This window comes from Lissotriton helveticus, chromosome 7, assembly GCF_964261635.1.
Source record: "Lissotriton helveticus chromosome 7, aLisHel1.1, whole genome shotgun sequence".
In the NCBI taxonomy this organism is placed as follows: domain Eukaryota; kingdom Metazoa; phylum Chordata; class Amphibia; order Caudata; family Salamandridae; genus Lissotriton; species Lissotriton helveticus.
Genome location: NC_136068.1, coordinates 495750065 through 495767506, shown reverse-complemented (window position 1 = coordinate 495767506; position 17442 = coordinate 495750065). Strand labels below are relative to the sequence as shown.

The 17442-nt window shown below is 46.1% G+C and overlaps 1 protein-coding gene across 3 annotated transcripts in view; it reads left to right on the top strand.

Moving 5' to 3' along the window:
* The window catches only part of BCKDK (branched chain keto acid dehydrogenase kinase), a 232964-nt gene that overhangs the window by 112493 nt on the left and 103029 nt on the right, over positions 1–17442 (top strand). For all 3 annotated transcript variants that reach the window (XM_078652492.1, XM_078652494.1, XM_078652495.1), the window contains exon 2: positions 8024–8089. The gene's annotated coding sequence lies outside the window, so the exon portion shown is untranslated. The remainder of the gene's footprint in view (positions 1–8023; positions 8090–17442) is intronic.

The following is a 17442-nucleotide window of genomic DNA, read 5'->3' as shown; positions in this document are numbered from 1 at the left end:
CTATTATCAATAGAAAGATCTGATCTGGATCTAGAAATCAGACAGATGCTCAACTGCTTGAAGGAGATTACCCTGGAACAGTCAAGGCAGGCCATCATCACATGTAAATCAGGCTCTCCGGGCGACCCCTGCCCCCCAAAAATCCTACATGCACTTATCGACACTATAAATCCAATCATCAATCACATCATAAACTTCTCACTTAGGCAAGCAATAGTATCCGATAATTGGAAAGTTGCCTCAGTTAAACAACTTCAAAAGAAACCGCTACCGGACCCAACCACACTTTCCAGTCTCAGACCTATTTCTCTGCTTCCATGTTTAAGCAAAATAACTGAGAAGTTAGTAAACACGCATTAAATGATTTTCTCCTACAAGCCAACACGTTACACCCCAGGCAATCAGGGTTTAGGGCTGGACATTCAACAGAGTCAGCGCTGCTACATACAATAAAACACTGAAATTCGCCCTAGATCAAGGAAAGGTGTCAGTTCTGATTCTGTTGGATCTTTCGGCTGTGTTCAACACTGTTTCCCATGCTATCTTGGGAGAACAGTTAAAAAGAAATGGTATCTGGCACAAAGCGTTAGCCTGGCTAACATCGTTCATGGAGAACAGGAGACAAATAGTAAGCCTCTGCAATTACCTATCAACTGAGAAACAGTTGCTCTCTGGTGTTCCCCAGGACTCAGCCCTGAGCCCAACACTTTAGAATATATACATGGTGCCCTTACTAAACCTAGTGTCATCCTTGAGTCTGTATCCTATGCTGATGACACGCAGCTTAACCTAACTCTAGATAAAGAATTCACTGTGGCAGAAGAAAGCTTCAAATAATGCCTCTCCTCTGTCTTTGAATGGATGAAATCCATTCACTTCAAGTGTAACAGACAAAAAACGGAGATCATGCTGCTGGGAAAATATAACTTATTCATGCCCAAATTGTGGTGGCCGACTGACACAGTGCCCCCCTGTTAAGAAAAAGACAGAATCTTCTTGATGTTATAACTTTATTCTCTGTCAAACGACACACCGGAAAGAGAACGCTCCGGTCACCAGCTCAAATCATGGGCAGCTGCAACTGCCCTCATCAACTGTCAACTGACTGTCAGATGGCACGAGAACCGCCATCTGACGTAACGCATGCAAATGCGGGGGTCGCGCGGCAGGGACGGGGACAAGAAAGGGACAAATGCAAACGGGGAAAAGTACCAAAGTAACACATCTCCTTCCGAAGGGAAAGAAGGAAGAAAAAAAAAGAAAAAAGACATGTGACAGTTGTCACACACGATTATTGTACTACATGAGTCTGTTCACAAAGCGACCATGTAGGCAGGGGTAAATGGTTACTTTTCTCGTTGTCATAATCTGCGTTTAGTCCAAAAACAGACCTCAAGTTGTCACCAATTCCAAATTCACCAATGGTGTTGCTGTCAACGAGGTTAGTTTGTTTCGTGTAGGCCAACACTAAGTTCTGTTCATTCCCCAACGTGGATAAATGAACTTCACATGAGGATTCGCTGAGTCTTCTGATCCACTGAACTCGTGCTGACCCGCAAATCCTGTATGCATCTAGTCAATTCCTAAGTTTACCACATGGTGTGGGCATTGTACGGGTTTGTGTGCCTTCTTATTCTCTTCCTCTGATTCCTCATAGTTCAACCCGCCACAGCAATCCATTTCGCTATTGTGCGCCAGTCTGCTATTACTCGTACCAACTTCTCCATCCAGGTGAGTGACAACAGCCTTAGGATCCTTTTTCTTGGGATATTTCCTGGACCATACTACACTGCGTCTACGCCTACTCATACAACTGGTTTCCCTCACATTGTCACCATCAGTGTTAGGTCTAACGTCAGTTCTCTTGTTGTACTCTGTACCAGTGCCACTTGTACTTTTCTTTCCAACAAATCCTACTCCTTCAGTACATGCCTCATCAAAGACCCGTCCTTCTCCAATTTCATCAAGTGAGTTCCGCATGAGAATGTGGCAGAGTCTTCTGTGTCTCTGAACTCATATTCTCTCCAGCATTCTATAAGCACCCTGTTCTTCCCTAATTGAACTTTGGGGTGTGGACATTGTACGTGTTTGTGTGCCTCCTTACTTTCATTCTCTGACACTTCACTATATAACCAGTCATATAGTACTCTCCTTGCTTGTTACACTTTGACTCAACCAGACTCTGACCATCTACCCCTTCCAGGTCAATGTCATCAGCATATTTCTCTCTTGTCATAGGTTTTGACTCAACCAGTGCAGTAGAGTGCCACGCTTTCCCATCTTTGAGGCAGGTAGAATTGCAAAAGTCCTCCTCTACCACCATGGATTGTGATACCATACATGTTCCTTTATAGGCAAGTTCACTTTTTTCTACATCTTCTTCTTCACTGATCTTTTTTTTAAATCTTTTACTTATATTATCCACAACATCTTTTCCCAAGAATGTATTTTGTTTTTGTTCGAATTTGTCAATTGCTGCTTCTTTTATCCATTCATTTCTCCATGCAGCCCTTGTCCATCCAACATTGGCCTTAGATGGTGGTGTTCTCTCACTTAACATCTCCAACCTGGTAATTTGTCTACTGTTGTTTAGTGCCAGCCTACTCATAGGTTCTGTACCATTGGGATTTTGCGTTATTCTTAATTTCTTTTGCTCTTCCCACCCCAATACAGAGGGCCCTTCTTCTGAAATATAAACTTTACTCCATGTACTTCTCTTCATGTAACTCAATTTCACCTCTCTACATCCAATTAAGTTAATGTTTTCTCCTGTGTATGTTTTCAGGGACGTGTCGGCTTCTTCTAATTCATTCCCTAGTGTTACTGCTAATTTACTCTTCCATATATTTCTACCTTTTCCTCTGGTTTTAATGGTTCTTCCTCCTCGTCAAATAAGGATATATAATTGTTAAAATATTCCTTCCACTCTTCCCATTTTGCAATAGTTGTACCATCTCCTTTCATAAATGGTTCAGGTGGCGGTAAATTATACATTGTTTTTATCCATGTTAATATTGCAATCAATTCCAACTTATATACATTTTTTTTTTAGCAGTAGTTATTTCTTTCTGTTTTATATATGTTCAAAAAAAAAATCCACTATTTCCTTGTCGTTTACTTTAAAGGATACAGTCTTTGTACTCTTCCTGTAGAATCTGCTCCAAAAAAAATGTATCCGTGTGACACGCTATAGATGATGCGTTTAGTTCAGTTGTTCCTTCTCACACAATTTCACTCAGCGCGAAGATGCAACGCACATAGAAGTGCAGTTCGGATTATTAACTCGTAGTTCTAGTTCTGTTAACAGACTTATTTTTTTATTTCCCTTAAAAACACTACTGACGCCTTTAGATTATATTTCTCTTTCAATATTAATCATGCTTTTGATTTCTTCACAACATGGTGTCTTTCAAACTCAAAATGGCTCCTTGGACGCCAGTACGTAATAACGTTTGCTCCTGAATGAACGTTGTAAGTTCTGAGGAGAACACGCATTACACGCTTAATGCGCTGCTTTCGATCAATTTCAAACGCGGTTTCAGAGAAATAATCTTTTTCCCTGCTCCGCTCACTACTCCTCCTCCCGGCATCCACAGCTCATCACAAAAGCCTTGCGCAGATTCCCTTGTGCATAAACTACGGGTCTTCTTATTAACTTCAATTTTTTAACACACGCGTTTAAATAATTTCACTACGCTGTGACTTTTATACTCAAAATGGCCCCATGACGCCAGTATATAATCAAGTTCTGTAGTTATGAGGAGAAACACGCTTCACACGCTTAATGCGCAGTTTCAGATCAATTTCAAATTTCAAACGCGGTGTCAGAGATTTAACTTCGTTCCCTGCTCCGCTCACATCTCCTCCACTCAGCTTACAGGGCTCACCTCATGAACTTGCGCAGAATCCAGTTTTCATCAACTTCGGGTCTTACTTTTCTGTACTATTTCATATCCTCGAACGCCCAAAGTTCAATAATAATTCACCGGTCACTCATTAATACGCTCATAGTCCATGGCTCACTTTATCAACTTCACTCATATTTTAAACTTGCCGAGATTCACGGAGGATGCGCTGTTTCTTTATCTCAATAATCATTAGTGTAAGGTATACACACTTCACGATGCCGTTGCGTTCCTTGTCAATTCACCTTAAAAATTTCCCTCAAGTTTTGGGTTCACCGGTGTGCCGTCACTCATCGCCAAATTTGTTAAGAAAAAGACAGAATCTTCTTGATGTTATAACTTTATTCTCTGTCAAACGACACACCGGAAAGAGAACGCTCCGGTCACCAGCTCAAATCATGGGCAGCTGCAACTGCCCTCATCAACTGTCAACTGACTGTCAGATGGCACGAGAACCGCCATCTGACGTAACGCATGCAAATGCGGGGGTCGCGCGGCAGGGACGGGGACAAGAAAGGGACAAATGCAAACGGGATAAAGTACCAACGTAACCCCCCCATACCCCCCCCCCCCCCAAAACAGTGGATACGGTGAGAAACCTGGGAGTCAGATTTGACACTTTTGTCCTTCCATCAGCTAGCGCTCTCAGTGGCAGGCGACTGCTTTCATTGGATAAAAACTCGTAATTTTTTTTATCTTCTTCCAGCCACTGCTCGTAAGACAGTGGCAGTGGCCTTAATCCTATCGCGCCTGGACTACTGTAGCAGTCTTTATGCAGGAGTAAACAACATAACTCTGAAAAAGCTTCAGACTGTCCAAAATGCAGCAGCCCGGCTGGTACTGGAACTGCCAAGGGGTCCTCAGCCTCAGAGGCACTCCATTCCCTCCATTGGCTGCCAACACACAAAAGGATCCTCTTTAAGATCCAAGTAATAACTTTTAGAACATCAGAACAGTCAGTCAAACTGGACCTAAATACCTCGGGACGAGAGTTAAACTTTGTTACTCAACGTCCCCTGAGATCCTCCAATGAAAACCTGCTTGTACCTCTCCGTTTCCACCTGACGTCGAGAGGAGGAAAGTCAATGGCTGATCTTGGAACTAAAGCCTGGAACTACTTGCCCTCCCAACTGAGACACACACAGTCAGAACCCATGATTAAGAAAATAGGGAAAACCAGGATTTTTGCAGCCCCAGATAGCCTAGCTCTATCTCTCATCTGATAGCTGTGTTGCCGAAGACCACTCTCCTCGATACTCCGCTCCACCGTCACTCAGCGCCAAGATGCTCCTCGGAGTGATAGCTACGCTCTATAAATGACCTCATTCATTCATTCATGATAGTTTTGATAAAGGCATCAACGAGCTCTTGCGTTGTGTCCTTGCTCAGACTATTAAGCGTAGTACAGGCTACTTAAAATTGGGACATCAGTATTTTTTCCTGATGTCCTCCAGTCAGTCTGGCAACTGAATTACAGATATTTGTAAGGATTTTGATTTGATATTGATTGAGGCAGAAGACCTGGCATAAACCAGGATGGCATTGATCTGCTTTCTACAGATTGTCATGTGGAGGTCTAGGACAATGGTGTGAGAGAAACTCATATAGCACTCATAGTTAAAGCCAAGCTTATTGTCTACACCAGGTTCTTGATTTTTTTTCGTTGCTAATTTGGCATATATAACTGAGTATTTGCAAAGGGCAATGGCAGGTGTGCCATACGTTTGCGAGTCCAGCTTGCATTGATTTTACTTTTGGAACTTTCACATATTAGCCAACTTCTTTCTAACCATCACAGCAGGGACTTAAACAGTGAAGCTCTCTAGTGGCCACAGAACATGGGGCAGGCTTGGTTAGTGTCATGGTACATGTCGGAAGAGTTTGAACCCTTGTAAGGGACATGGGGCGATATGTATTTGGTGAAGAATCCCCAGAGAGGGCAACACTTGGTAAGTGACTGATGTGTGATACTAAAATTCCTCTCTCCACTTGCTGCTGTTTGTCAGAGAAGACTGACATGAACAGTCACGTAATGTGGCATGTAATAGCGGGATGTTGAGTTCAAGCACCAGTGATAGTTTTTAGTAATGGGTTGGTCGGCCTCGTTTATGGATGTTTTGATGCCATCTCCACAGGATGGATGCTTGCCTAAGTTTGTGCTTCTGGATTGCACGATGAGCTAAGTTTCTCCTTTGAAAAGGAGTCTAGCAGCTGCTTTAAGATAGTCATATATGTAGGAGTCATGGAGCCCACTGAATAAGAAGCGGGTACATTTAAGAATTTTGACAGTGTAAGTCACTAAGTGATATGCTGCAAGAGATCCGGGGCGGGCTGGGATTTGGAGTGAGAGTGTACATTTCTAACAAGTTAGTCATTTCTGAAGGCGTGCTGAGCAGAAAGCCAGGGAAACTCTTTAAAGGTAATTTTTTTACTCTCTGATTGCACACAAATTACGAGTTATGAAGTTGGGTCTAGTCACTATACTTTACGCTACCGAAATTGCCCCAAACTATAATTCACCATATACTTTCAGAAAACAAAATTAGTTTATTTACAGACTGACACGCAATATTTAAAGAAATCGAAGTCAAGACACGTAGTCATGGAAAAAGGTTTTTTGCCTCGGAAACAAGATCACTAGTAATATTCATTACCTTAACAGTGATTTGTAAAGTTTTGTGATCACAAGCTTTGCACCAAAATAGGAGATGACTGATCCAAGAATATATCAGATATACCTCCCACTGCACTTTTTTCAACAATTGCAGCAGGTCCTCTCCTGTCTGATATGGCAAGAGGGAGAACATGGGAGATGCTGACGAGACCTGTGCAGCTTGGAGGCCTAGCTCTTCAGAATTTCTACATATATTATCTAGTTGCACAGGCCCATAACGTGAAATGCTGGGTGCCTGCAGAATATATGCCCATGCATGATAGGGCAGAGGAGCACTAGCCGGCTCCCCATCATCAGTGGGCATGTCAATGCAGGTATGTTCGCTATGAGCTACCCAACAAACATCCTCCATTGGACTGCCCTGGACTTGCCACTTACTGGACGGGCGTATTGGCAGACTACGAGACAGTAGGGCTACCCATATACCCTACACCCCAAAAAGCCCTACTGGGTGATACATCAGAGCCCCCCCCCCCCCCCCCCCCCCCCAGGTAGACTGCGGGCTTGTTTGTGTCCTACTGGTACAAGTCAAGAGACGTGTGGCCATGCTGTGGATGCAGAAAAGAGAACCCGCTGTGAAAGAGAAGCTAAGAGATGTTGCACACAGTAGGACAAGTCAGAACAATATGGTGAAACAGTCCTGCAGTGTGTCCCAAGGACATATGGGCTTTATTTCCTCTCTATCTGCTGCGGAATACCGGGTCCTCGCTACTATCATCGCCTACCACTGGGGCCTCTGAGAACCCTCGACTGATCTGTTCCCCTTTTTGCAGTTCCAGGGCTCCTGGTGCTCCCTGAATTACCTGTGTTGATTATTGCTGTCTAGTGCTGTCAGTATAATGCATATAAAGCATGAGGCAACATTTATGTACTGTGTCTGTATTTGTTAATATTTGCAAATGTTTAATAAACAAATTCAAGAATGTATCAGATTAAAACAAAAATCATAGTTATTGAACTTCCAAATTAGAACGATTAAAATACAGTAGCCACAGCCTTCCATCCGAATCTAAAATCAAGTTAATCATTTAGCCAGCAAATTCATAACTGGATTATGTGGGAGTGCGGATAGCCAAGAGATTAAACATGACTTCAACAAGTGCCTTCACTCTATGGATAAGCCAGACCAAGGCCCTAAAACATGAGCTAGAGGCCCTCTGTGGAGGGTTGCAGCCCACACCACCTCCACACTTGGTGGGGGTGTGAGGAAGGGCCCTATAAGGAAGCCTCCTACCCTAGAATGGGTGAGGGCTACCGCCCTTTAAGATTAAACGATGTACACATTACTGATAGACGATCTCTATTTTCGTATACGCTGACCACTAACACATGTTGTGTTTATTGATATGTTTAGGCGGGCATGCTTTGTGGTCTTTCAATCCTCCCTATTCCCTTCTTGTGTTTTTCATTAAATAAATTGACTCATTTTCCCTTTCTCTTATAGATGGAAAGGACTATCGAAAGCACTGTGAGACCGAAAGCCATGCCAAAATGTGTACACCTCTTTGAGGTAAGTTGCTAACTGTATTCATAAAAATATATTTTCTTGTCCCTTACAGCTGCCAACTAAACCACCATCTCCATTATTGCACATTGAGCACTCTGTTCATCAAGCCAGGTAGGTAAGGGCGTGCGTGGCACGTTTATGAACTCCCTTCTCATCTGAGTCGTTTTCAGGTTGCTGCAAATGTATCAGTCTGAGTTCCATGTCACAGGCAGTCCCAAGACGTCTACTCTTTAGGTGTTGACACTTTGCTCCTGGCTGCGGACAGTAGTGGTATGGTATCGGATTTCTTGCACTGCTAGACCATGAGATACTGCATGTGTTTGGCTGGGGAGGTCTTTGAGTCTGTTTCTCTCTCTCTCTCTCTCTCTCTCCCTCTCTCCCATTCATGTTTATTTATTTGTTCATTCCGGTTCAATGGTCTATTGACACAAACACAACAATAAATAACTATTATAATGTCATTTTAAAACAAGCTCAGTCAGTAACATCATAATAACTTAAAAACAGTATCAATAACCGCACTAAAATGATCACATGCATAACACAGTGGGGAATGTTATAATAAAATCAGTAATCATTTCATTAATCATGTGAGCTGAAATCAATTTCATTCTTATGCGCCATGCTATTGGTCAGAAATTGGTTACAGAGTAAACTATGCAAACACTCATGTCCACTTTGTACTTCCTCTGTGCCACCCTCCACTCTGTAATCCACCCTAGTCACCAGAGCGGGGCAATCAGTTTGATTTTCGGCTTGTAGAATAACCTTCGGAGGAGTATGAAGTGCTCTTCAGCCTCGTCTGAATGGTTACAAACCAGATAAATAGTGGAACTAAAATTGTCGAGTTGCAACTTAGAGTTGAAGATGGCCAATGGGAGTGTCTCAGTTCTAAACTGGATATACAAGGACTTCAGTGAGGACAGAGTAACATAATTTAAGAAGTTCTCAAAGTTAGGATCTGGTTTGGTAATAAAAAAAGCAATCATCAAGGGTTCCATTAGTAGGTTTCAACAACCAATACTTTGAAGCTTTTTCCCAGAATTTGGTCTTTTAAATGTGTGAGCCATTGCAGGGAATCTCCATAGTGTCTGCTCGAGGGAATTTAAGCAGTATTTAACATAAGCAAACTACCCAAGCTGGAAGTATTGAAAAGGTGGGCAGACTGTTAGTAAATTTAAGTATAGCCGCTGCTCTTTGTTTCAGGAGGAGGTTACTTTTAACAATTTGAGACTGTCAAACGCTTGAGTCAGCAAGTCTGATGCTTTAAAAAATAAATAAAAATGGAGTAAATAAACAGGTAGCAAAAATACTAACGCATAAGGAAAGATGGAAATAACATGGTAGATTATACAATAAACGAGAGCTATAATAATATATATGGGACATGTCTGATATTTTAGTCAAATTCATGGGTGCATTCTAAAGGATAATCCTTGGTAATCATCAACCCCTTAAATGATCTGTGGGGACTGAGTAGCATGAGTTTCAACACCTTAGTATTTAGTTCCGAACAGTGGCTTATACAAAACTGAATGCCACTCCAAAGATTTTTAAGGCCCATAGGTGGTTTGGATAATTGTGTCATCCACAAAGAGGAGAGTTGGAACCTTCCAGTCCACATTAGTAGGGCAGTCATTAGAACAACCCAGCAAGTATTCAAAACATTCATTTATGAAAAGCAAAAGGAGAGTTGAAGCTGAAACACAGCCCTGTGGAACTCCTTTGTTGATGTTTATCCTTGATGGTAATTCACCATTAGAGCCCCATCAGGCTTGTGCAAAATTATTTGAATAACGTTGAATTATGATAGACAATAACTTGGAAGCCCACCCTCTTTTGATAACACCGCCTAGAATTTCGGCCTCAGTACATGATCAAAGGCTGCCCTTAGGTCAGAAAAGCCACATATAAATGGCAATTGCTTATATCAAAGGTCTTCCATTTGATTAACAAAAATGTGAAAAGACCTTGTGCTAACCTTTGAATGAAATCCTGCCTGAAAGTGCGAGAGAATCAGATTTTCGCCCATCTACATTGATAATTCATCAAGTAGAAATTGTTTGCAAAAGATCTTCTGCACATTATCTGGTTTATCGGCCTATAATTTCCTGGGAAGCTACATGAGCCCTTTTTGTGTATGGGAGCAATCACAGCAATCCTCCACATCAATGGGATGGAATGGAATGGAATGGAATGAGGATTTGTAAAGCGCCTTGGCTACCCAGGGGCGTCCCAGCGCTGTAGGGAGCTTGAGCTAGTCCGGAGAGGTAAGAAGAGGGAGGCTGGGTTTTGGTTTTAAACAGAGGTTTTGCTGAATAGCCAGGTTTTGAGAATTTTTCGGAAGGTAAGGAGGTTGGGTTCGGATCTGAGATTGAGAGGGAGGGAGTTCCAGATCCTGGCCAGGTTGTAGGAGAGCGAACGACCACCACATCTGGCCTTCCTGATGCGTGGTACTGAGGCGAGGTGGGAGGTCGCGGATCTGAGAGAACGTGTGGGCTGGTAGGCTTTCACAAGGGAAGAGTTAATTTGGGGGGCCTGTTCCCCAGTAAGAGCGGTGTGAAATGCACATGCTCTTAAACTCGATTCTAGATCTCACCGGGAGCCAGTGAAGATCTCTCAGTCTGGCTCTTACTGAAGTTCGGCGGGGGATATCCAGAAGAATTCTTGCTGCGCAGTTTTGAATAACCTGGAGTCTGTTGATTGTGGATTGGGGTGCTCCAAGATATAGGGCATTTCCACAGTCGAGGCGGGAGAGGATCAGTCCTTGAACCACGATTCGTCTCGAGTGGAATGGAAGCGGAGGGAGAATTTTGCGGAGCAGTCTCATCAGGCCAAAACAGGTGGCAGCTAGCTTAGTGGCCTGATGGTTGAAGGACAGAGTGTGGTCAAGCCAGATGCCCAGGCTCTTGATTTGCTCCTTGGGTTGCGGGGAGTTGCCTAAGCAAGGAGGCCAGATGGGGTCGATGGTTTTGGCGATGTTATTTCCAAGGAGCATTATCTCAGTTTTGTCCCCGTTAAGCCTAAGACAAGAGCTGGACATCCAGGTGGCGACTGCTTCCAGGCATTTGTGTAGGCTGTGTTGAGAGTTTAGGGGGGGTCCAGAGACACCACTAGCTGCGGATAGTCTTGCCTCCATTCATATTGGTCCCTTTCCATGCCCCAGCAATTCGAGTGTCCTCGGGTCTGTTGTCCGCTATTATGTTTTAACTTCACTTAGACCCACTTAGACTTCACTTAGACCCACTGGGAGACTCGGAAGCCCCTCTGCGGTGTCTTTATCAGAATGTCTTCAAGTGGCGGCTAAGTCTGCTTCCACTCTTCAGAACCAAAAAGAACAATTGATGCACAGAATGCAGAACAATGTCATACATTCACCCCAATACAGAGATCTGGGCCTAAATCCATAGTTTTGTTGCTCCCCATGCCATTCCAGTTTGAACTCCGCCATATGCAAATCAGTGATGAACCTCCAGCCTGAACTTGCTGGCCAGGTTATCCCTGGACTGGAAACAAGCATCCTGAGACCGGTTTCGGGGTTTCACCCCTCATCAGCCAGGATTGCTTGACTCCAGTGGCATGAAGAGCACGGGAGCTACGTCTGGGCATAACGGTCCCACGTGGGGTGACAAATGCAAAAACAACAATTGATGGACAGAATGCAGAAAAATGTCATACATTCACCCCAGTACAGAGATCTGGGCTTAAATTTATCTTTTTGTTGCTCCCCATGCCTGGATTCAAGCCAGCCTGGCTGATGAGGGGGCGATGCCCGGAAACCGGTCCCAGTATGCCTGTTTCCGGTCCAGGGAGGACCTGGCTTGGCAGTTCAGACCGGACTGTTCCCATGAGGCATAGGGTCAAGACTGATTTGCATATGGCTGGGACTAAACTGGGGTGGCATGGAGGGCAAAAGGATGGATTTAACCCAGATCTATTGACTGGGGTTGAATGTTCGATTTGCTCTGTATTCCGTCCTTCACTTGTGTGTCTTTTGTCCACTGTTCAGAAGAGCTGCTTCTCTATAATTAGTGCTTCAATGAAAGCAGACTACCTGAAGTTTAATAGTTGCAGAACTGAGTATATACTTGTCTCCTAAGGGAAAAAAGGAGTTGAAAACATTTTAAAGTTTATTTATGAGATGTGAACAGTACACTGTTTTATTCATTGTCAAGAGTAAATGTTTGTCATCAATCAATCAATTAGTGATTTATTCAACAATACAAGTCATAAAAGCATATATCAAATACAAAGCTACTCGTACAAACGCAGCCTTCTATAGGGCGTAATAAAAAAGTATAACAAACAAAATAGAGCATTACAAAATATCATTGTTAAAATAAATACAAATTTGTTAAAAAAATAGACAGTCTCAATCTCTAATTACATGCGGAAACGCAGCGCAGCGTTCACGCGCAGCGGGCGCGCCGATTGTGCGCCAAAGGCAAGCCCGTCTGCGCCCGTCCGCGCCTGGACCGCGCCCAGCGCCAGAACACCTGGCCCCCGCCGATGCAAGACCACCCGACGGACCTACGACACCGCCACCCTCAACGCACTCAAACCCGGCTGGAACCCCGTCTGCTACCGAGCCACCCCGAAACGCACCCACGGACCCTTCACCTGCCAAGCCTGCCGATTCACCTGCCTCCGAACCGGCACCGCACCCGCCAAGCTGAGCACCAGCAAGAACCATCTCAAGTGCATCCTGCTCAACACCCGTTCTGTCCACAGACACGCCGTGGAACTCTGGAACCTTCTTGACACAATATCACCAGACGTCGCCTTCCTCACGGAAACCTGGATGAACGCCTCCTCAGCCCCCGACATCGCCATCGCCATCGCCATCCCGGACGGGTACAAGATCACCAGGAGGGACCGCGTCAACTAGACCGGAGGAGGCATCGCCATCGTACACAAGAACACCATTCGCATCACAACCAACTCCGACGACACCCTCACTGCCGCCGAACACCTCCACTTCCAGATACACACCGACCCCAAGACGACCCTCCGAGGCACCCTCATCTACAGACCCCCAGGACCACGCACACAATTCAGCGAAGACATAGCAGACTACATCAGCCCGCACGCCCTCCCCTCCGCCGACTACATCCTCCTAGGGGACTTCAACTTCCACCTGGAGAACAACAACGACACCAACACCACCACCCTGCTGGACAACCTCGCCAACCTCGGACTCAAGCAACTGGTGAACACCCCCACCCACTACGCCGGCCACACGCTTGACCCCGTCTTCTCCTCCAGCAAGCACATCTCCTTCAGCCACTCCACCGGACTTCACTGGACAGACCACAGCTGCGTCAACTTCAGCTTCAAAAGAACCACAACCCACCACCACCCGCAACAGGCTCCCCGCAGGAGCTGGAACAAGATCACCGACGACCAGCTCACCACCTGCCTCAGCCAGAACCTCCCCGCCAGCACAACGGACCCCAACGAAGCAGCCAGCAACCTCACACAGTGGATCACCACCTGCGCCGACTACCTCGCACCACTGAAGACCCATCCCAGCAGACCCAGCAGCAAGAAAGCCTCCTGGTTCACCGATGAACTCGAGAGCTCCAAGAAGAACTGCCGCACCCTCGAGAAAGCCTGGAGCAACAACCAGACCACAGACAACATGACTGCCCTCAAGCACGCCACCCGCATACACCACCAGCTGATCTGCACCACCAAGAAGACAGCGTTCAAGGAACGACTGGACAACAACGCCCACAACAGCAAGGAACTCTTGAACATTGTCAAAGAGCTCTCCAACCCCAGCGCCGGAAACAACAACAACACCCCTTCGCAAGACCTCTGCGACTCCCTCGCCTCGTTTTTCCACAGCAAGATCGCCAACATACACAACAGCTTTGACGCACAGACCACGCACCCTACCACTGAGCCAACGCCCCCCACCACCACCCTCTGCGCCTGGACTCCGGTCAGCACCGAAGACACCACCCGCGTGATGAACACCATCCACTCCGGATCACCTACCGACCCCTGCCCCCACCACGTCTTCAACAAGGCCGACTCCATCATCGCACCCCAACTCCAGGACATCATCAACACCTCCTTCAACACCGCCACCTTCCCGGAGAGCTGGAAGCACGCCGAGCTCAGCGCCCTCCTGAAGAAACCTACAGCGGTCCCCACCGATCTCAAGAACTACCGTCCCATCTCGCTCCTCCCTTTTCCTGCCAAAGTCATCGAGAAGACAGTCAACAGTCAGCTGGCCGTCTTCCTCGAGACTAATGGATCCCTCGACCACTCGCAGTCCGGCTTCCGTGCCAACCACAGCACCGAGACCGCCCTCATCGCAGCCACAGACGACATCAGATACCTGCTCGACAACGGGGAAACACCAGCCCTCATCTTCCTGGATCTCTCCGCAGCGTTCGACACGGTCTGCCACCGCACCCTAGTGCAGCGCCTCAACATCGGAATCCAAGAGAAGGCACTGGAGTGGATCATCTCATTCCTCACCGGAAGAACCCAGAGAGTCCGCCTCCCCCATTCAGATCCGAGGCCACCGAAGTCATCTGCGGCGTACCACAAGGATCATCACTCAGCCCCACCCTCTTCAATGTCTACATGAGCCCCCTCGCAGCCATCGCAAGCCAACACAACCTCAACATCATCTCCGACAACACCCAGCTGATCCTCTCCCTCACAAACGACCCCGCCACCGCCAGAACCAACCTACACGAAGGGATGAAAGACGTCGCCGAATGGATGAAGAACAGCCACCTAAAACTGAACTCAGACAAGACGGAAGTCCTCATCCTGGGATCATCGCCCTCTGCCTGGGACGGCTCATGGTGGCCCCCTGCCCTGGGCACCACTCCCAAGCCAACGGACCACGCTCATAACCTGGGCTTCATCCTGGACTCCTCCCTCTCGATGACCAGACAAGTCAACGCCGTCTCGTCGTCATGCTTCAACACCCTGCGTATGCTCCGAAAGATCTTCCGGTGGATCCCCACCGAAACCAGGAAGACGGTCACCCAGGCACTCGTCACCAGCTGACTGGACTACGGAAACACCCTCTACGCCGGAACCACAGCCAAACTTCAGCAAAGACTCCAACGCATCCAGAATGCCTCCGCACGACTCATCCTGGACATCCCCCGACACAGCCACATCTCCGGACACCTGAGAGACCTGCACTGGCTCCCCGTCAGCAAGAGGATCACGTTCAGACTCCTCACCCACGCACACAAGGCTCTCCATGACCTGGGACCCAGGTACCTCAACAACCGCCTGACCTTCTACACTCCCACCCGCCAGCTACGTTCCGCCAGCCTCGCCCTCGCCGCCGTTCCACGTATCCGCAGAGCCACCACCGGAGAAAGATCCTTCTCCTACCTGGCAGCCAAGACATGGAACTCCCTCCCCATACACCTCCGACTGACCCTGGACCACCTTTCCTTCAGGAAGCAAGTCAGGACCTGGCTCTTCGAGCAATAGCAGACCCCCCCCAAGCGCCTTGAGACCCTCCGGGTGAGTAGCGCGCTATACAAATGCTATGATTAATTGAGAAACCCAGACAAATATGCATCAATTAGAACAAGTTCTTTTGCAGTCCAAGCGGCATATGTACAGATATGATCTAACTGCATTTTCGTCTACCCAATGCTAATAATGGGCTTTTAACAGCTGTGGTGTTAAAGGTAGACTTAAGAGTGGATTGAGCCAGTAGTCCCCAAGACCAATGCCTACAAGCAACTCTCGGACGTGTCTCAGCCATGGCATTTTACAAAATGTGTCTGCAGTCATCACGTCCCCTAACGCGTCACCATAATATACTAGTTCCGGCTGAAACCACTGCCTCCTCCAGAATAACAAAGGCCACAATTTTGCTCTATCTGCCAATGGTCGTTGACCTATGTTCAACATCAACGGTTTAAGGGGTGCACGTTGTGGTACATTTACCAAATTTCTCTAAAAGCGATTTATGATATACTCAGCGAGAAAAGTTCAGAGAAACCCCATAGCTCTGAGCCATAAAAACAGGCACGAATAGCTTTAGCATCATACATTTGCAAAGTAGGAGCAATGGGTTTCGTTAAGGAGCTATTGTACTCACTGACTATAGTTCCTGTTATTTGCTTGTGCTTCATGGTTGGTAAATCTAGCTGAGGTTTCAATGAAAGGTTCGGAGAGATAGTCACTCCCACATAGCTAGAAATCTTTACACTATTGAGTGGCTTGCACCCTCAACTCAAGTTTCCCTTTGAAAGGTCTGTGCTTCTTAAAGAACATTGTTTATTACCGCGCAGTTATTTTCAAACCTCAAAGGGGGCAAAATTCCAAAAAGCGATCTAAAGCATGTTACAGAACGCTCGGGATTTGGAAATCAATAAGGTGTTATCCTCGAAGAGAAGGATCAGTGTGGTAATACCTTGCAGAGATGGAGCATCAGTTTGCATGGAGGACAGGTTAGAGACAACATCGTTAAGATAAAGCGAAAGAAGGTTGGTGGCAACACACACAACCTGGACAAACACCCTTTGTGTTAGAGAATGAGTCTGTCACCTGTTCTTGAGAACCCCAACCGACCTGTGCAAAGTTCCCCTTATGGAGACAAATCAAACGTAGCTAACGTTTCTCAGAAAGACCCAGGCTATTCAAGACTTGCTATAGCTGATCACGCAAAACCATATCGAAGGCGGACTTGAGGTCGACGAAGGCAACATATAGTGGTAGTCCGCCAACCAGCGCAACTTTCTAATAAAGTAAAAGAAAACGGAAGATTTGATCAGTTGTAGACACCTTCCAGAAACCCACCTGAAAAGGGGTAATAATGGCCTTTTACTCGATCCATGTCTCAATTTTACTTCAATTCAATCGGGCAAAAGTCTTCTGTATACAGTCGATCAAACTAATTGGTCTGAAATTCGAAGGGATAGATCTATCCCCCTTTTTAAGTTGAGCCTGGGCAGCGCTTGGCCTGCTCTGAGAGGCATGCTGTATTCAGGTATGGACTAGAAGCTCTGCCCACTCTCCGCCCATATTTTTCATTGGCTTGTGTATTTGTCATTTGTAAATGTTGGTTTCTGATTTATTTATAGGCTTACTAGTCTCTCCTTCGTACCTCCCTGTCTTCTGTTGTTACCGCCCATTAAGACTGGCCCTTTTACATGTGTCCTATCTTGGGAGCTTTTATTAGAAGTTTGGAGAACTATTTGCGTATTAATTATAGACAGGACTCTCGAGACGCCAGCAATAGCGGTCGCTTCTATAGAGTAGCATTGCGCCTCGCGCGCTTTCACTTTGGCTGTTGGTACTCGCGAGACGCTGGCAATGGCAGGCGCTTTTATGTATTTCCAGTGCGCCATGCATGCTTT